Source organism: Macrobrachium rosenbergii, chromosome 8 (genome assembly GCF_040412425.1).
Source record: "Macrobrachium rosenbergii isolate ZJJX-2024 chromosome 8, ASM4041242v1, whole genome shotgun sequence".
Taxonomy (NCBI): Eukaryota; Metazoa; Arthropoda; class Malacostraca; order Decapoda; family Palaemonidae; genus Macrobrachium; species Macrobrachium rosenbergii.
In genome coordinates this window covers 73,353,296-73,374,149 of record NC_089748.1, presented here as the reverse complement: position 1 = coordinate 73,374,149, position 20,854 = coordinate 73,353,296, and the positions used below count along the sequence as shown (strand labels likewise).

The window sequence follows — 20,854 nt, the reverse complement described above, 5'->3', positions numbered from 1 at the left end:
ATTCAGCATATGTTAGGCATTGCACTTACTGGGATTTGCAGGCCATCGCCAGAGGTTGCCACTGAGGAATATGTGAAATCGGTATCCTGCTTTCCCACGTCGAGGTATCCAATGGCAAGAGGAGACTTCCCGCTAAGCTATTTCCTTCTCGTGTTCTTATTCCGCGTTTATTATTATTCCTCGTTTTCTGAAATTGATCATGCACATATAAAAAAGAGTCCGCTCCATACGGATGAAAGGTCTGATTTATCCCAAGTTTTGTTAATCGGACACATGTGCGCATCTAGTTCCAGAGACATTTTCGTGAACATGAGCTGCTCCAGTCTTCGGGAATTGTTGGGATTCCTCGGGAATTCAGGGACTTCAGCAGATGGCAATGATTTTATAATTCTTCATCTATTTTTCTATTATATATATATTATAATTATTATAATTGTATGTATAAATAATATAAACCTGTACATATTGTTTACATGCAAACACAGTATAAGTATGTACATATATTTGTGTGTATATATATCTAGATAGATATATATGTATGTATAAAACAGGTCAAACGTTACATGACTTTAGCTTTCGCAAATGTTTGGTGAAGTCGCCTGTCTATATTCAAATTCTTGGCACCTGTTATCAATTATTCAACTTATTAATGAAAAGTCGTCATTAATGAAATTCGTGATGAAATTAAAATATATTTCCATTAAATTTTCTCTCAGAAAAAAGATAAACCAGAAAACGAATCACTATATAAACACACAGATACGTGAAAAGAAGTCGAGTGATTGAGGCATATCGTGTCGACCTTCCGGGAACTTTCATAAGACTGGCTCCAGCGTCTCCAGAGAATCCTCGGGCCTTGCTTACGGAGCCTCATCTTCTAGCGGAGCTTTATTTATTTATACATACAATTATACATAATTATACATACATATAGGTAGAAAAAGAGATGAAGAATTATTCCAAATCATTGCCACCTGCTGGAAGTCCCTGACATTCCCGGGAATCCCAACAATTCCCGAAGACTGGAGCAGCTCAGTGGAGACGAAAATGTCTGTGGAATCCAGATGCGTCACGTGTCCGATTACAAAACTTGGGATAAATCAGACACAGTTCATCCGTATGGAGCGGACTCTCCTTCTTTGTGAAGACAGATGATCAATTTCCAGAAAACGAGGAAGCCAGGTCAACGCAGACGTAGGAGACACGAGAAGGAAGAGCTTCGAGCGGGAAGTCTCCTCTTGCCATTGGATACCTCGACGTGGGAAAGCAGTGATACCGATTTCACATATTCCTCAGTGGCAACCTCTGGCGTGGCCTAAAATCCCGTAAGTGCAATGCCTACCACATATGTGAAATTGATTTTCCCACCTTCTGAAGATTGAAGTGTGGCAGGAAGTTGCGCATTGAGGAACACCTTCAGCACTGGCGTGTTTCCTACAGTCAGCAGCAAAATAACTGGTTTCAGGACTCATAGGAATCATCTGTTTTCACAAAAAAGCAGAGACGCCGCAGGCTCTTGGCTAGCTAACAGAGCGAAGAATGGGGAAGGGCCCATCCCTGGTAAAACTAAACCCCTATTTCAGTGATGCTTTGTTGGCGAAGATACCCCAGGGGTGATCAATTGTGATCGTCAAAATATAAATATATATATATATATATATATATATATATATATATATATATATATATATATATATATATATATATATATTAACTTTATCACATACACAATTGTTCTGTGCATTAGTAGAATACGGATACTTGATAATGTGGACTGTTTGTCCAAGAAAGCTTGTAACCTTTTTGAATAAAAACTCCATTAGATACCATCCAGTTTGAATGAGGTCCTTTTTTATATATATATATATATATATATATATATATATATATATATATATATATATATATATGTGTGTGTGTGTGTGTGTGTATTATATATATATATATATATATATATATATATATATATATATATATATATATATATATATATATATATATATATATATATATATATATATATATATATATATATATATATATATATATATATATATATATATATATATATATATATATATATATATATATATATATTATATATATATATATATATATATATATATATATATATATATATATTATATATATATATATATATATATATATATATATATATATATATATTTATATATATATATATATATATATATATATATATATATATATATATATATAAAGTGACTTATTCAAACTGGATGGTATCTAATGATACCATCCAGTTTGAATGAGGTCCTTTTTAGTAATTCTTCTAAGGCACAGAACAATTGTGTATGTGATAAAGTTAATATATATATATATATATATATATATATATATATATATATATATATATATATATATATATATATATATTTATTACACACACGCAAACACATTATATATGCATGTTATTTTCTTCAGCAAAAATATAAAAATAAAATAAATAATAATAATAATTGAGGACTCCAAATGACACCCTTTCTTGAGGACGCCAAATGTTCAGGACGCCCAATGGCACCTTTTACCCTACTTACTACATAATTTTTATTATATATATATGCATGTTATTTTCTTCAGCAAAAATATAAAAATAAAATAAATATATAATAATAATAATAATAATAATAATAATAATGATGATAATAATAATAATAATAATAATAATAATAATAATAATAATAATAATAATAATAATAATAATAATAATAATTGAGGATAATAAAATGACACCCTTTCTTGAGGACGCCAAAATGTTCAGGACGCCAAATGGCACCTTTACTCCTACTTATTATATATATATATATATATATATATATATATATATATATATATATATATATATATATATGTGTGTGTGTGTGTGTGTGTGTTTGTTTGTGTTTGATGTTAAGAAACAAGAGTAATTTAATTGATTCATTTTTATTTTGTGAGGTAATTGCTTGATTTCTCTGTACGGGGTTATCTGTACTCATGTTACACCCTTGACTTTAGTTAACGAATCTAACCAACGAACGAATACGTGCGCTAAAAGACTGACCTTACAGCGTTTGCCATTAGATTTATTTGTTGGTTTGGTTTTATTAGTCTTGGCGTTTTTAGGTGAGGGATGAGTGCATAATTATCAATGAAGCCAACTTTCCTTTAAAAAAAAATACAAATACCAAACCATCACACTCTTCGGCATAATCCCCAGTGAGGGTGGCCTCTAGCTGTTTTCTGTCTTGAGCGGCTCGTTTCTTAGCTGGTTTGGGCAAATGTTTTACTGAGGGATGACCGTCCTGTCTGCAACCCTCCCAATTTATCCGGGCTTATCACCAAGTTGGACTCGCCCCACCCCCTCCACGTGGCTATGGTGTTCTCTCGAATAATGTGTTAAGGAAGATGTGATCACCTGAGGTCATTATTTCTTTTGAGTTGTTTAACGATTCCTGTTTCATAAGTAATGCTCACTCTTCCAGTTTAATATTACCGTCACTTAAAATCGAACTCAAGATGTAAGTTAGTTTAAATTTACTCTCCATAATTTTTGCCAGGATGTCACTGGAGAAATGCAACATTCGTGAAACTGCATCGCCTTTATATGAAAATAGTTTTGGAGTCCTTTAAGGTTAAAGAAACGCGAGGTCAGAGTGAGACTGATCACAGCGAATCCTTTTAAATTCGTTGTAAGTGAGCCAGAAAGAAAATGAATGAGAGTTCCAGCGTCGTTCTTTGGTTTTGCAAAAGTTGGCCATATCTTAGTGTGGGCGAAAGGGAACCAACATTCACTGTGTTCATAAGTTATGAGGAACTCCTCCACATGCGCCCTCATATGTCTCATGATGTCAGGCGAGTATTTACATGAGCAATCACCAGCCCCCTCAGTCTCATATTTTTGCTTGCGTCGAAGGCTTTTGCATTCGTATTGCCCTTATCTTATTTCTTTGGCGATGTTTTGTATGCCTTCGCTCGGATGGCCGCCCTTTCGCATCTTCCAGGGTACTTCGAAATGCAGCACCAGACCCCATGCATAAGTGACACGAATACCTCGGATACATTTCTGAGGAAAACCTTTTTTGCTCCCGGATGCTGCAGACCAGCATACATACATATGTATGATGGTCTTTATGCGTAATGTATTGGCAGAAAAGGCTACGGCTGTTTCAAGATCTAGGTCTAGTAAGGTTTGGAATTTGTATAATTCATACCAGATATGAGATTATATATTAATTATAAAATATATTTCAGCTCTCCATTTTAACGTTTCCCCTGCGTCACGTCCTAAGCTTTAGATGGTAAATTTTAATACATAAATCCACATAAATTGATATGGATTAGAAAGCAGATTTGACGTTTGTAATTTTCTGGTTAAATTTGGACTGAATGACCGAAAGACACAATTAGTTGACATAAATTTTTTAATAACTTCAGCTTCTTTAAAGTTAGCATCCAAAAGGAGTTCAACTGTTGCCTGCAGCTGCTTCCTTTCCTCATTTTTTTTTTTTAGTTCTTCATTGGCGGGGTGGGTAGAGCTTTCGGCTAGCACGCTGTTGGCCCACCGTTCGACTCTCCGAGCGGCCAATGAAGAATTAGAGGAATCTATTTCTGGTGATAGAAATTCATTTCTCGTCATAATGTGGTTTGGATTCCACGATAAACTGTAGGTCCCGTTGCTAGGTAACCAGTTGGTTCTTAGCCACGTAAAATAAATCTAATCCTTCTGCCCAGCCCTAGAAGAGCTGTTAACCAGCTCAGTGGTCTGGTTAAACTAAGATATACTTAACTTTTTTTTTCTCATCTTTTTGATGTTTCCCAATGTACAGTATGCAGCAAAAGTCGTGCGATTTTCTTATTTTTGTGCTGGACAAGTGATGTTGTCAAGTTGCCACTTAGTATTAAATCTTATATTTTACTTTGTAAATGTGTATATATGAGGAAAAGTTGGTCACTTGTTATGTAGAATCTTATCATTGAAATATAGTGGATCGTGAAAACAAAACTATCTCGTGCCACAATAATATTTCACAACAGAAACTAAATACGTCACTGTAGCATGAATCCCTTGGCTCACTGTGACTCCCATGAGTCGTGGAACCGTCGGTCTGGACACAGTGAAACAGCGAAAGAGAACGTCACAATAGAGTGAAAAAGAAAAGTTAAGCAGAGCATAGTCTAATGATAAAAACTGATGCATTTGGGATATGAATTCAAAGTTATTACTTCTTTTCACTTTTGTAGTTTTGTGTATAAAGCAAATGTTAGTCAGGATCCTGATTTCAATACTTGCAATAAATTATTACAAGTCGTAGCTTAGGCTATAGCCAAGGCTACATGGGTCTAGTCTCCCGAGGGGGTTTCTTCAGTTTGAAGAAAAAAATAATTACTGTAGTAAGGGAAGTGGAGAATAATCTTTGCTGATAGAAATAAAATTAACTCTACCTTTTTATTATTTTACTTTTACCTGAGGAATGGAAGACTATGATCAGGTTGGACATTATCAGACGCACCTATTGTGTGCAGGTTCTGCAGAATGACAACAACAATGTATTATAAATAATAATAATAATAATAATAATATGGCTCTGAAGTCTAGGCCTATGCTATTGGCTTTATAACATGCTAGGCTATATTTCAGATAGCAACAATATATAGTTGCATCAAATCTTTGTAACTTATTAAGGGTGTCTATAAGACCATAAAGCAAGATTTGTGAAATTCCTCCACAGTCTTGGTGTGGTATACTTCCGTCATTATTTTCTTCATAGGCCTATAGGCTTAATAAGAATGATAAAATCGAGAAGCTTGAAGTGCACTTGGCCTACGGGTAAGGTGAGGGAAGGCAAACTGAGCCATTCAAACAGTTGACATCTGGCAAGACCACACCCACAACTACATCTCTAATATGTTCATTATGTTAAATACATTACTATGGTGGCTAAAAAGTCAAATTGATTACGTGTCTACGTCTTTTCATATTTACCATAATTAAAAATTACTGTATTAATGTTTTTATAATGGTCTAGCTGCTATTTTGATAAAAAAATATAGCGTTGATACTTTAAAACCATGCTTAGTGAACTGTATCTTTTTTTGAGTGAAGTTGCAAAATGTTTCGTCATTGCAACTTAGCATCATTAGAAATGTGAAGAAGGTAAGAGTTGCCAATTGGTGACTTTCGAACGAAAATCGCTGAAATCAGGTCACACGACTTTTGCTGCATGCTGTACGGCCATCTTAGTCCTTAGATCTGAATTTCCATAAATTTTTGAAAATGTAATTCTTATGGTCCTGAAATACGGGAACACGAAACATTGTTTATCGTATTTTTCTGAAACTGGAGAAAGGTTTAATTTACAAAATCAGAAACTCCCAAAAACACCAGTTGTGCCTAAGAAAAATCAAACTTGAAAGTAAGCTTTTTGAACTCGAAACAAAGGAAGCTAACTGCCTTACTGTACATCCCAGCACAGGAAATGATCATTTGTTTTTATCTGAAGGGGAAAAGCAGAACATAATGTGTCAAGTGATACCATCAGACAGTTTGCCAACCAGCAAATCGGTGGCTAATCGTGGCTGACGGTGTAACTTGCATTGCCGTTCGTTTTTACTGAGCTTATCTATGGCGGAATACGCATAATGATTGTTGTCCTGATTCAGCCGAACTTCGAAATTTGACCAGCAGTGGAAAATGTTTAGGGATTTTTTGACATTTAACTTCTTTTTCCTGATGAAAGAGTGTTGTATTTATTAGTCAGAGATAATTTTGTTGTAAGACTTTCTATATATATATATATATATATATATATATATATATATATATATATATATATATATATATATATATATATATATATATATATATATATATATATATATACACACACACACACAGTTGTTTTATACATTTATCTAGGGATGTGGTAGTTATATTTGATTACGTAATGTATAGACCTATTATTGTGGAATACATTTTTGTGTTTGTTCTTGAACACAAGTATTATTACGTGCTTTACCATTTCAATTTCTTATTCTCTTAGGCAAAAATACTTTTTCCATTGTTTGCCAGTGTAAGTCCTCTCAAGATATAGAATGACTCTCTCTCTCTCTCTCTCTCTCTCTCTCTCTCTCTCTCTCTCTCTCTCTCTCTCTCTCTCTCATGTTACAGACATTTTTCTGTTAAGATACTCGGCGCATTCTTATAGTTTTACCTTTAATACTTCCTGGATATGTGAAATTATTCGAGTTGAATTGAGAAATGGAAATTCTTGTCTAGAAATGTATAAAGCATTTTATCTCAAAATATGTAAAAGAACAGCTCTTGAATCTTGCAGTTTCCCATGAATGCGAGTTTCAATTTTCATCAATCTTATGAACGAAAATAAAAAAAAATCAATGTAAACCTTTCATATCATTCAGTAGCTCTTCGTATCCCCTTTAGTGTTCCTGTATCACTGGAGATTTTATCTCGTAATATTTTTCTTTCGTAGCATGTCATCTTTCATCAGGTAATGGTGTTGGTGTTGTTTGTAAAGAAACAGCACTCTTCCTTTATGGAAATATCATTTTGGCTATATAGGTTTTATATATATATATATATATATATATATATATATATATATATATATATATATATATATAGAGAGAGAGAGAGAGAGAGAGAGAGAGAGAGAGAGAGAGAGAGAGAGAGAGAGATAATCTCAGTCTTCACCACCACATGAGGGAGTGATATTTTGCACAGCTTGGTAATGCTCAAAATAAGCGAATCGGTTTCATTCATTTCTGTTGTTGCCTCTTTTCATATTTGGTTTTTATGAGGGGAATCGATTTCTTTTAGTATTTGGGCCATATCCTTAACAGGGTTAACGCTTTTACTTTTTTATTACATCTGCACCCCTGTAGGGGGTTAAAGCCGTGTCATTGCACCTCACGTGGTTCACTGTAACTGGCACTAAAAGGATGTTTGTCGCACCCACTTTGTAGTCTTTTACTTGATCTCCATTCACGGTTCCTTTCATCAATCTTGGTGTCCGACCTCTCTTAACTTCGTAGTTCCACCCTGAAATTCTTCTCCTTTATTTTCTGGATCTCTTTACCTTGCTGTCCAACCCCTCCAACTTTATTTTTTCGTTGTCTTAAGCGATGAATGACCGAAAGTGCCCCAGTGCTCGCTTGGCAGCCTAAATTTCGTAAATCATTACATGTAGATCATGTGAAAGTGTCCTTCATGTGTGCTTCTTCTCGTGGGTCGGTATCTCACCGTTCAAGATTTCCATTCGTTTCACTGACCTTTATTTTCAGAATCTTAGTTATAATCACAGCCAGAAGGTTTGGATCTTCTTCAGTATCTCACGCCAATTTGTTCCTGTGTCTTTCCAGTTCCTGTAAGCAGCAAAAGAGATGGTCGGGACTGTTTATTTTCAGAGAACATATTTCGGAGTTCGGTCCCCCGCCTCTCCTTTTCGCCCTCCCACCTTAATGCAAATTAAGTTATAAAACATATAGAAGAACATTCTAGTTACTCATCCATTCGGCCTTGGTGGAGCTGTATTTGAAAAATTGATTGAAAACACCTTTTTTTTTTTTTTTTACTTTTTGACATTAGTTAACCGCATCCCATTATATAAAAATCTCGCAGAATGTACGTTTCAAATCGCTTATTGAAAATGTCGAAGTTATCACAAAATTTCAGCTATTCTGTGAAACTCTGATTGCTGCACATGTAATAATATGACAGCTTAGGAGATGATTTTCATATTGTAATGTGTGTACCTAACATTATCAGCAATGAACTTGTTTTCTTGGAACTTCTGCATCACCAGATTTATAGGGTAACAAATTTGGCATTTTTAGGGTCATCGAATAAAGCGTTAGATAAAGTCAGGATCATCAGATAAAACGTCTCTTAAGGCAATCTGCATTTTCTTTTGGAATGTTACAATCAGCATTTTTTCGTTTCAAAGGTCCAGATACGTGGACGGAATAATCATATCAGGGATAATGGCAGGTTGGAAAACGACTAGGTTTCATAAATCGTTCCCAAAGGCTTTCTCTTAAATTTTGCTTCGAGTTTAAATTGTGACCTTTGGTACCGGGTGGTGTGACCGTGTGACAGGTGTCTCCATGAAAATGTGATATTTTTCATTCAGGAAGGGAATGAAAAAAAATCGCACCCAAAACTAAAAAAAAAGTAAAATAAAAAAATTATAAAAACAAGGAAATGAAGAACAAACATTTCTTTCATTACAGAGTGACTCCTCTCTCTCTCTCTCTCTCTCTCTCTCTCTCTCTCTCTCTCTCTCTCTCTCTCTCTCTCTCTCCTCCAGCCAATCGGGTACCTGTACGCCCAAGATTAGTGAAGTTGATAGTGATAGCGATAATGATAATCTTTGTCGGATAATGGTAGTGTTCCCTTCTCCAATCTGTGCCTTTACCTGTCTTTTATTATTATGTTATCAAGCCGATTTAATATGGGTCGTGACTCCGTTTGACGGAGAACACCCTCGTCTAAGCACTGAACTTGTTATAGAGAAGAATAGGAATACGTTAATCTTAACCCTCCTTTAACATTGAAATGTAGAATTTATTTATTTTAATTTTTTGTGTGAACTTCATTTTGATGAGCAAGAACAATGTTTATTTTTTAGTAGATTCGTTATTTTGAGACCATAGGGAAGCATTCATTAGCAAGATTCAAACTTTTGATGTGTATTAGTTTGAACGTGAAAACCTAGCACCGGTGGGGTATTTTAACAGTTGAAAAGTGGGGGTCATATTCACCTAAAAATATGGGAATTGAATACGAACCATAATGCACTCCTTAGATATTAGTTTTATGTACGGTGATGTGAAGAAGCTTAGTTAAACCCCATAGAAAATAAGAATTACTTACATGTATGGGATTGTACAAGTAGATTTATGTAAGAAAGGTTCTTATGGAAGAGTTTGACTCAACTCTGTTTCACTTAATGTTTTATTCTTCCTCACAAACGCATTCTCTTCATACTTGTGCAAGCTACTTTGATCAGTTTTATCAAAATGTTTACCATCAGACATATTAATCCGAAAGAATATTCTTTAGTTTTACTCTCTCTCTCTCTCTCTCTCTCTCTCTCTCTCTCTCTCTCTCTCTCTCTCTCTCTCTCTCTCTCTCTCTCCTTTTATTTTTGTTCCATACAATATTCGTATAAAAATTTTCTAACTGTAGGCCAGGGCTGTCAATTGAAAAATGCTGATATTTTTAATTTTCTGACAAGGTAGTTTTTAATGTAAAAATAGATAACTTGAATCATTATTTGTAGATTATATACTGTGTTTTATTTTGCCTCCGTTAGCATCGTATGCCGTATTCAACTGTAGCTGACCAATAAACTTGTCTTTAGTGTTTTGTTGTCTCGTTATATTTGCCTATTATTTTTTGAGCTTACTTGCTCGTTCCCTCTTAGTGCCTTTACATTTCTACTGCAGGTAAATAGTTGTTAATTAATATCCAGCAACAGGTTTATATGTTGCTACTTTTTTTACGACGAATCCTAATTTGTATTTAGTATCATGCGGTTTTGTACCAGAGTATGTAGGACACGTAGGTTTTATGAGAGTGAAACGTTTGATACTGATCATACGATATGTACTTATATTTTTGAGTGACTGCTCGAAGTTGTTGGAGAGTTGTAACGGATATTGAAAGTATGAGTTCGGGAATCATCATTGTCGTCTTCAGCGCCGTGCAAAGCAAAGGGCGCCTTGAGAAATTCTGCCCCTCATGTCTTTCCGGTGCTTTCACTTCCACGCATGTCCTCATATCTCCAGACTCCCGTCGCTTAGTTTTCATCCAAGTAGGTCAGGGTTTTCCAATTCTTCTGGTGCCCAAAGGAGCCAAGCTGACTTTATCAAGAGTGTTCTTCTGAGGTGTGGCTAAGAACGTGCTGAAGCCATCTGCATTTTTCCTGCTTCATTATCTCATCCGCATACGAAACTTCTCTCATTTTCCTTACACTGTCCTAGCTTCTGGCTCTTAATATTCTTATATAGAGTTTTATTCTTAATATTCTTTATAGAATTCCGCTATAAAATCAGCAAAATTTTGAAAGTAGTTTCATTGCCATACCGTGTTTCATTCACATGCAATTTCAGTCATTTGATTTCCAAACCTTATTCATCTTCATCATATTATGATTTTATTTTTTTTTTTAGTTTTTCACTAAATACCATCTCAAAGAAAGCCTGACTTGAACGGCAACGTTCCAATTGAAGATTCAGTATCCATAATCTGTACACTGCTGCACAGTATGTCTTAAACTCCTGCCCTTTCTAAAACCAGCTTATCCTCTCATAAGCTTGGCATCAATATCTTTCCCCAGCGTATTTAGGCTGAGCATACTGAATGTTGTCAAGACAACGGATGTAAAAGCAACGCTTCCAAACTGTCCACATTCAGTTAGGTCACCTATCTTTTACTATTTCTGCTATGAGTTCTAGATCCCAGCCATTTGGTTTGGTTCCTTGGTGCCGTATTCTGCAAAGCAGTCTGGTTAGTACACAAATTCATTTTCAGCTGGAATAATCTTGGCCATGATTCCATCATAGCCCTGTGGTTTTTATTTCTTAACTATCATTACTGATTCCCCTTTGAAAGTGTGAATTCGTACATTAGTACATTAGTGTCTTTTTCAGCATATTAATAAAATCTAAAACTTTTTATTCAAGACAAATCTGCTAGGAGTCTTCGACCATCCTCTAATTCATTTCGTAGAGAAAAGTTTTCAAATCATTATTAGTCTGTGGGACGACCTGAAGTTATGAACATATATTTCACCCCTTTACTGAATTTTTGGTCCAAATGATAGTACATTTGGCTCTCGAAAGGGTGAATTCTCGAATGCATACGAATTTCAACGGAAAAGAACGCAGTCAACTACATTTACCTGATCAAGTTGTTAAGCAAAGATTTCCTGAAGTAGTCCTTTAAACGACATAATTTCTAATTACTAAATTAATACAGATATCAGTAAATAATTATAAGCTTTGTGTATTTGCATTATCTGGCAGTTTTGTATTTTTATAAAGTAAAACTAATATAGAATACTTAAACCAAATTTTTTTAACGGTATGTCATCTGTAGTGTTGCATACACTAAAGTGTGCCTCCTCATTTCTAGAAGGATCCTTAAATTACCACTTTTACGTATATTTTTTATGAAGTTTTAATGTTGTTATTGACATAAACCTTGTAAGTATCTCTGTTTGTTTTAGAAAACTTCATTGTATTCGACGCATATCCTACTAGATATAAGGTTGGCTGACGCAGAGTGTAAATTATAGTCTTTTTGTTTGGAGATACATTTCCTAATAGCTCCCTTTCCAGCGGTTGTGTTCAAAAGGCAGATCTCCTTGCACTTATCCTATACTTTATTATGCAATTTGTTACCTGTTGTTGGAACTTCATGTGACTTAATATGTATTGTCGGCAGGTGGAGATGCAGCTGTTCAGGGGGCTCTCTTCTGCAGGAAAGTGGATAATGGAGTACTGAGGTAATTATACTTTTGTTTCTTATTACTCTCCATGTAACATTTCTGTTTTGTAAGTGAGAATGGCTAGATTGGTTACCACTTCTTCCTGTGGCTGTAATTTGCTTTCCAAGCGGAGTGTGGGTATTTAACCCAGCCAGTGATGATTGGGTAATACCATCCTTTGGCACTAGAAAACTTCACCATAATTAACAGCACCCAAATTGCACTCCAGCTTATAGGTAATGGACGAGCATAGAGAGTTCGGCGTTTCGGAACACTTCACGCTTGGAAGAGGAATAAGAAATGAGCAAAACTCGGAGAACGGAAAAGGTTTTAAGTTGTGGAAGGAAGCAAACGCAAAATCGAATAATGTTGGGTTATTTGTTGGCAACAGAAAGAGAACAAAAATATTATTGGAGAAAATTATGTATATTTTGGGCTGTGAAAAAAACCAAAATCAAATCAGACATTGCTAGTTATGAATTTTTCATTCAATTTAAAATTAGAATACGATGTCAATTTGATTTTTTGTCAGTGGCTCAATTCTTTGTTTTTCTGGTATTGTGGTATCCCGGTAAAGTTGTGACTGGTTTTTGCACTGATAAGGATATAATGAAAGTGTAGACCTCTAAAGATATTAATTTCCCTTAATGAGAATTCAGAATGCGACAAAGCTTCTGATCGATGGGGAGGAAAGCTCCCTCTGTAAATGCACAGAAAAAAGAGAGCGTGAATGGATGAAAAACGAGAAACATGAAGAAAATGTTTAGGGTGTTGGTGGGGCGCCTGTGCCGGGTAGATGGAGTCAGGAAGTCTAATGGAGTTTTTACGGGCAGGCCCTAATGGCCATGAAGATTTAGGATGAAGATAACATTTATTTCGTAATTAGTTAGTCATTTAAGATAACGAAAGACTAAAAGGTGATGAACCACCAGACAATCCACTCTGTCTTCAATTGCAGCTCCAACGTAGAAATGATTTCGACTCAAACCACTTTTGCCAATTTTGAAAGATGTTCGTAAAGGTTGAATGCACATAATCTCTCTCTCTCTCTCTCTCTCTCTCTCTCTCTCTCTCTCTCTCTCTCTCTGTGTGTGTGTGTGTGTGTGTGTGTGTGTGTTTGCGTGTGTGATTATATATTATGTGCAGTTGGGTATCCTTTCGGGTAAGCATGAATTAACACATTCACAGGTTTCTGAGCAGATATGCGTAGTCCAGTGAAAGCGCAATTGTGAACTGGGTATCATTTCGTCCGCTCCATTTTCTGTAACTTTTCATTTTGGTAGCAAGTCAATTGAAACTTTGCCCGACTCGTAGGTCCCTATTTAGTTCATCCTGAAACTGTCCCATTGCTTTGACAGAGAGAAAGAGCTCAGAATAGATAGATCTCAGTACATCAGTACGTTGATTAGATTTCATCCGAATTTTGATTGCGAAAACAAATTAGTGAAGTAAATCTTATATGAAATTTTGAAAATAAAGCTTTTTTAATTACTCCTTTTATATAAAATCCACCATCCACTAGTAATGTTAAAAGACCAACTATTTTCACCTTCAGTGAAAACTTTCTTTTTCTCTACCAGCAATGATAAATCCGAGCTGATTCATCCCTGAGCGTTTTTGAGTTGATACTTGTTCACTTTTATTGATGTTTTGAATGAAGATAGATTTTTCCGAGATCCCCATATTTTTCCTTATGCCTTTTTAGAGTTGGGAAAAACCTGTGATCGAAAATATACTTCTCTTGAGAATCTGAGCTTAAAATCTGTCCTTTGTGGTAATTATTTGTCAAACAAATAATGACCAATATCAGGGTTTATTATATATTGTTAAATGTCCCTTTACAGTGTTTGAACACAAGTAGTACTGTATATGTGACGAACCGTAACCATAAGCCGTTTGTCAAGAGGACAATTCCTCGTTAAGGTGTTAGTGTTTCATAAGTTTTAGCGCAGTTACAATAAGAACACACCGATAGAACGAATCTATTTCCGCTTCTTCCGTGTTTTAAACTGCGAAAAATAAATATAAAAGCAAGAGTAGTAATAGTTATGTGAAAAATGAGAAAAATACTTCTTAATTTCCATATTGAACGTACTTTCTTTAACAGTCTGCCGTGTTTTTAAGTAATGACGCATGTTGATATTTTAGTCCCATAATATTATTAACAGGAGATTTATGGGGATTTCGTTCCCAGTTGTTGCGAGTAATCCGTCCGTGCTTCTTACGGTACCTTCTCTCCGGGGCTCCATCCCTCCAAAAGAGTTTGGCCTTATCAACGGATGGATTTACTCCTCCCGAATACAAAGCTTAATGTCTGACTCCATTTTCCTTCCTGTTTGACATGCCACTTACAAGCTTTATCGCAAGATAAGTCATCTCATCTGGACAATAAAATTAACAGCGTCTAGACTTATTATGCCTCAGCTATCCCAATTTGGTCTCTTCCTTTCACTTAGCTTTCAGAATGTTCTGTTGGTTTCTTACCTGATGTCATTATACTTTGAGGTACATTAGTATCATAATTATCTTTATCAATTTGTTTTATATGACAACTTGCTACTTTTGAGTATGACTGGGAGAGAAACATGAACCCGCGTCGGAAGAGAGAGAGAGAGAGAGGCTCATCTCTTTATCTTGATTCGGATAAACATGCACATACAGGTTGAAAGTGACTGCAGACATTTTAAATTGCAGCCGGGGAAGATAAGGAATCCTTTTATCTCACCATCTGAAATTAATCATGTTTCCCCCGTAACATTTCTCTTTTTCCTTAAGCAGTTTCTTGGCCTCGCTGGTTTTCCCTTGTTTGTGGCATTGAGCATGCGCTGTGTCAAACGATGCTGTGCGGGAGTTGAGCGATTCTTTATGAAAATGTCGCGTTGTTTGTTGCTTGGCCCAAGAAGTCAGTTCGGTGTCACAAGTATGAGGCTGGAAGTGCCATGTTCACTTCCAGTCTACTTCATCTGACGATATCCTCGTTTGAAAGGGAGTGTAATAGGTTACTCTTTGAAGGACTTGCATTCTGTCTTGGCTTTGATGAATATATATATATATATATATATATATATATATATATATATATATATATATATATATATATATATATATATATATATGTATATGTGTATATATATATATGTATATATATATATATATATATATATATATATATATATATATATATATATATGTGTGTATATATATATATATATATATATATATATATATATATATATATTATATATATATATATATATATATATATATATATATATATATATATATATATATATATATATATATATATATATATATATATATATATATATATATATATATATATATATATATATATATATATATATATATACTGTATATATATATGTATATATATATTTTATATATATATATATATATATATATATATATATATATATATATATATATATATATATTATATATAGTTCTCATGTGAGTTACTTTGAAGATTATTTCCGATATTTGAAGTTTGGGCACAGACATTAAGAATATTCCGAAAGACTAGCTGTTTTCAAAAATTACAGTTAATATGAATAAAAACGAAAATCATACTTTAAGCTGTCAGTAACGTCAACTCATAATTGTTTTGTATTTTCATGTCTTCCAAGAAAAAGACAAAGGCACATGGAATTCAAAATAATGAACAATGCCAGCGGATTTCAGTTTGCCTAACAAATGATCTTTGTTCTTTAAGAACGTTATGTCTTTTTATGTCTCCCCTGTTACATCCATGAATAAGATATTTCATGGGTGCTGGTAATATTGCAGCTATGATACCAGTCTTATGCATGTAGACTATCGATCCCTCACAACACTAAATTGAACTTGAAAATCATTACCGATTATGAAGCTTGTGAACTGATATATAACATAAAAATAAACACGTGTTTTATTACAGAAGTGGAATCCTTCGATTTTGGTTTATATGTAAATTTTGTTAAGAGAGCTGAAGGTTTGCCAGTCTAATTTGTTACAAAGGGCATTACATTACTAATAGAGCATTAATTGTTTCATGTCTATTTTTATAATGTATGAGAGTTTAGATCATATAGCTGATGATTTTAAACTCAAAGTAATAACATTCATTATTGCATTTCATGTGCATAGTTAGATCTTATCATATTTCGAACTTGAAGAATTTAAAGAAAAACTATTGTTAGGTTCGGAATGTTAGATTTCTTACTCAGAAGTGTCCACATTTGTCCTTTTTTCTAAAATTGTTTGCCACTTACGTGTGACTGATCTCTGAACCAAAGGGCTGAAACACATTGACATATGCCATTGATAGAAGCCGAACTGCAAAACTGCTGCGGTTCCTGAAAGTCCTTTTCTTACTGGGATTGTGTGCACGTGCGTGTGTGTGTGTGTGTGTGTGTGTGAAGATCTCCCTCCCCACCAAATCCTCATGAGTCCCATCACCTCTCATCACCATAAATCGATCCCATAAACGTCAATGACTTTGGTTCCATTAATGGGGCGATTGCGATCCATATTCTCCCCCTGGCCGTAAATCGGTCCTCCTTAAAGCCCCAAAAAGTTTGAAGCGTTTGAGATGAAAGGCGATTACCTTTTGCCCTATCAGGTGATCGTGTTGGACGTGAGGGCGGGGAAGGCGTTGCGTTGGGAGGCATGGGAACGTACATTCACCAGTGAAGCCGTTATGCTCCGTGGGTGCTGGCTGCGGCGACGGTGCTCTTACATAATGGACGCGCCTTTCTTTATTTTCGTCGATGCTTTCTTTTATGATGTAACAGATGCACGGTGTTGAGAATGGGCGGATGTCACTCCTCTTGGCACACACTCACTCTTTGTCCTTTAATGTGTCTTGTTTTCGGTCCCCGGTGTTCTTCGTCCATACTGGAATACGTAGTTAGGGTTCAGAACAGGAGTCACTCTTATCTCTAATAAATTAATATTGAAGTTCTTTCTCCCCGCCCCTAAAAATGTTATTGAATTCCTTACTGAAGTTTTGACAGGGCTCATATCGAAATCTCTTTCACTTGAACAATTAATTTTTATTGTCATGTAATGAAACTTGCTTTGACTTTAGTGTCTGTATGCAGTATTTTTCATTCTCACACACACACACACACACACACACACACACACATATATATATATATATATATACATATATATATATATATATATATATATATATATATATATATATATATATATACTTTTATCAAAAGATTTTAGGTTCATGTATGTCACACACAGCTTTTTCCCACACTTCCAAAACTTCCAAATTAACTGTTTTATAACAAACACTTGATCCACAAACCTTCCTCCCAAAATCTACACTGTTCTTACCCTATCAATCACTGCCACTTGTCACCTCAATCAAAATCTTACCATACACCTTTAAAATAGAAAATAAGGTTATGCCCCATAATTCTTGGTGTCATCTGTATGGTTTTGCCTTGAATCAGTGGAAAAAATATTTTTATAGATAATGCACACACACATATATGTATATATATATATTTATTATATATATATATATATATATATATATATATATATATATATATATATAGATATATATATATATATATGAGGGTGTTGAGGATGAATGATATAGAAGACAGTTAAGAGCGATTCAGAGAGTTTGTTTGCGGTGCCAAAATATGGATGATTTGACAATGCTCTCGTCCGCACTGCTAGAGTGATGTTAAAAGTCAGGGAAAGGGGGGCGGAGGCAGTTACGAAGTTGTGGGATAAGAAAATGCGTCGTGAGTCAAGTGTTGAATGGTTGATGTTTTCTAGTGATACAGTCCGGATTGGAGATAGCGAAGTGTAACTGAAAAGAGAATTAGAAGTGTTTGCAAGAGGAGGAAGTTGAGAGTAAATGTGGCTAAGAGTAAGGTTGTAAAAGACTGGAAACCAATGATTCATACAGGTATTAGGCGCTAATATGACAGCTGATGATAGGATGAGAGAAGAGACGAATCAGAGAATAGTGAAGCAAGAAAGGTAGCAGCACGAGACTGGGAAGTTGTGTGGTTTGTCCATGGAACCTAGAATAGAAATGTATGAACGGCTTGTGAGTCAACGCACCTTTACAAAAGTGTATTGAGGATGCTGTAATAGAAAATGAAATAAAAATAGATGAAGCTACTGAGAACTATTTGCGCTATATGTGGAACGTAAGAAAAACTGAAAAGGTAAGAAATGTGTCGATACCAAGAAGTAGTTAAATAGAGTAATGAAAGGATGGATCATTATTTTTAGGTGGTTTGGTCATGGGGGAAGAATTGTAGACGATAAGTTGGTGAAATTGTACAGAGGGAGAGGAAAACCTAGACAGGGCTTGGACAGATAGTGTCAAAGAGGTTTTGAAAAGGAAAGAGACTTAGTATCCACGAAACACAAGGTACATCAAAGGTAGAGGTAAATGGCTGTGTCAACGTGAATTAGATGCGCTGCTGATGAGTCGCCTTCTGGGTATGTGCATGAAGTGTTAATGTTGTTGAATTTTTCTGCACAAGGGTTTATTCATGGTTCAGCAGTTAAAAGTATGAGGGTTGCCGTAACAGTTGTATTAGTTTTTCGAGCTATACCCTGTTACGGGAACGGGTTTCATGTTGAAATTCTATAATATAATACTATATATACAGTATACATTAGAGATACAGTAGTACTAAAATGACTTTTTTGCCAGTCTCCCTATGATCCATGATGAGTCTTTTTACAGCACTTTGAATAACCTAATTCAACAGTATGCACCTGCCATTAACTGTAAATTAATTCAGTTAATCATTTTACTATTAAATCGTCATTCACTATTAAATCGCCATTCCAGTACAAAGACAATATTAACTCTCTTATGACCTCAAGTATCGTTTATTTATTTTCTTACCCCCGACGTAGTCAGGGGAAATACGTGGGTGCCTCAAACCGCCTGCTGAAAGTTCGAATTGATTGTCATAGGGGAGACAGTTTTAGAACTGGAGTCAAATGATCTAATCCGGAGTTCTCAAATATTCGAGAACACACGCCAAAAGGTGTAAGACTTGAAATTGATTGTAAAGATTTTAAAATACTTTCAATTACTAGTACCAAGATTGAACACCCAGACTACCGCAACAACTCTTTACCTGACATGAGTTTACCCCGGCCTGGAATTCTTTGTCACTCTGCTTTTGTATTTCGTTCAATTGGTAACGGTTTCTACATTTTTCCCCCTCATATAAATTTGTTTTATATTTTGGTTGTAATTTTAAGTATGAGTCTATTTTTAATAATTATTATTCCAGCTTTGATAATGAGCCAGATGTCTTGAAACGTTAGTAATAAAGAAATGCCGTTACTGTGGACGTCTTCCTCTGCCCTTGGTCCTGGTTCCCCCATTGACAACAGCCGTCCACACCTCAGCTCTCTCTCTCTCTCTCTCTCTCTCTCTCTCTCTCTCTCTCTCTTATATATATATATATATATATATATATATATATATATATATATATATATATATATATATATATATATATATATATATATATATATATATATATATATATATATATATATATATATATATCTATATATATATATACTATAAGTGAATGTTTGTATGTTTGGATGCTATAGAACTCCGAACTGCTTGAATGAAATTTCTGTTTTTACCAATTCTGTCAGGTTTTCCTTCATGTGCTTTATGGGTTAATGGTCATTTTTCGCCTGAGCAATCCAACTCTTCTTCCAGGCTTTGTCAAATATATGATTAACCTGCAATTATAAATCCCCTATATATAACATAAATTTTTTTATCATAGTTTACGTGAATTTTAACCATAATTTATGATAATTAATATATTTGCGTATTACTTCGATAAAATTAACATTGAAAACCTATATCAGTCATTTTAAGTAGCGATTCGCTTCCTGCAGCTGAGAACAACTTTCCCCACCAGCACATGCGTAGTAGCTGCTGGCTAAGCCCAACATGCTACGGTATTTCCTTTTTTTATTTGTTCAAATGCGAATTTTCTCATTAATTCATTCGTTTCGTCTTTGCTTTTACCTTCAGAATTTGCTATAGCAACTGCTTTGTGACGTTATGGTGACGTATTTTTTCCTTTAAAGTCGGTTTAAATTAGGTCTGAAATTAATTATCTGGTAGTTTGGCAACACCACCACCACCACGTACAGCAACTTTCAACATCGTGCAACCACCTTCACCAATCTCTCTCTCTCTCTCTCTCTCTCTCTCTCTCTCTCTCTCTCTCTCTCTCTCTCAAGGCATCACTCAAACAATCTGGAGTGGAATTTATTTATGAGGT

At 34.8% G+C, this 20,854-nt stretch overlaps 1 long non-coding RNA gene across 1 annotated transcript in view; it reads left to right on the top strand.

Moving 5' to 3' along the window:
• The window catches only part of LOC136840995 (uncharacterized), a 585,109-nt gene that overhangs the window by 393,217 nt on the left and 171,038 nt on the right, over positions 1-20,854 (top strand). The window contains exon 3 of the long non-coding RNA XR_010853812.1: positions 12,488-12,548. This is a non-coding gene — a long non-coding RNA (uncharacterized lncRNA). The remainder of the gene's footprint in view (positions 1-12,487; positions 12,549-20,854) is intronic.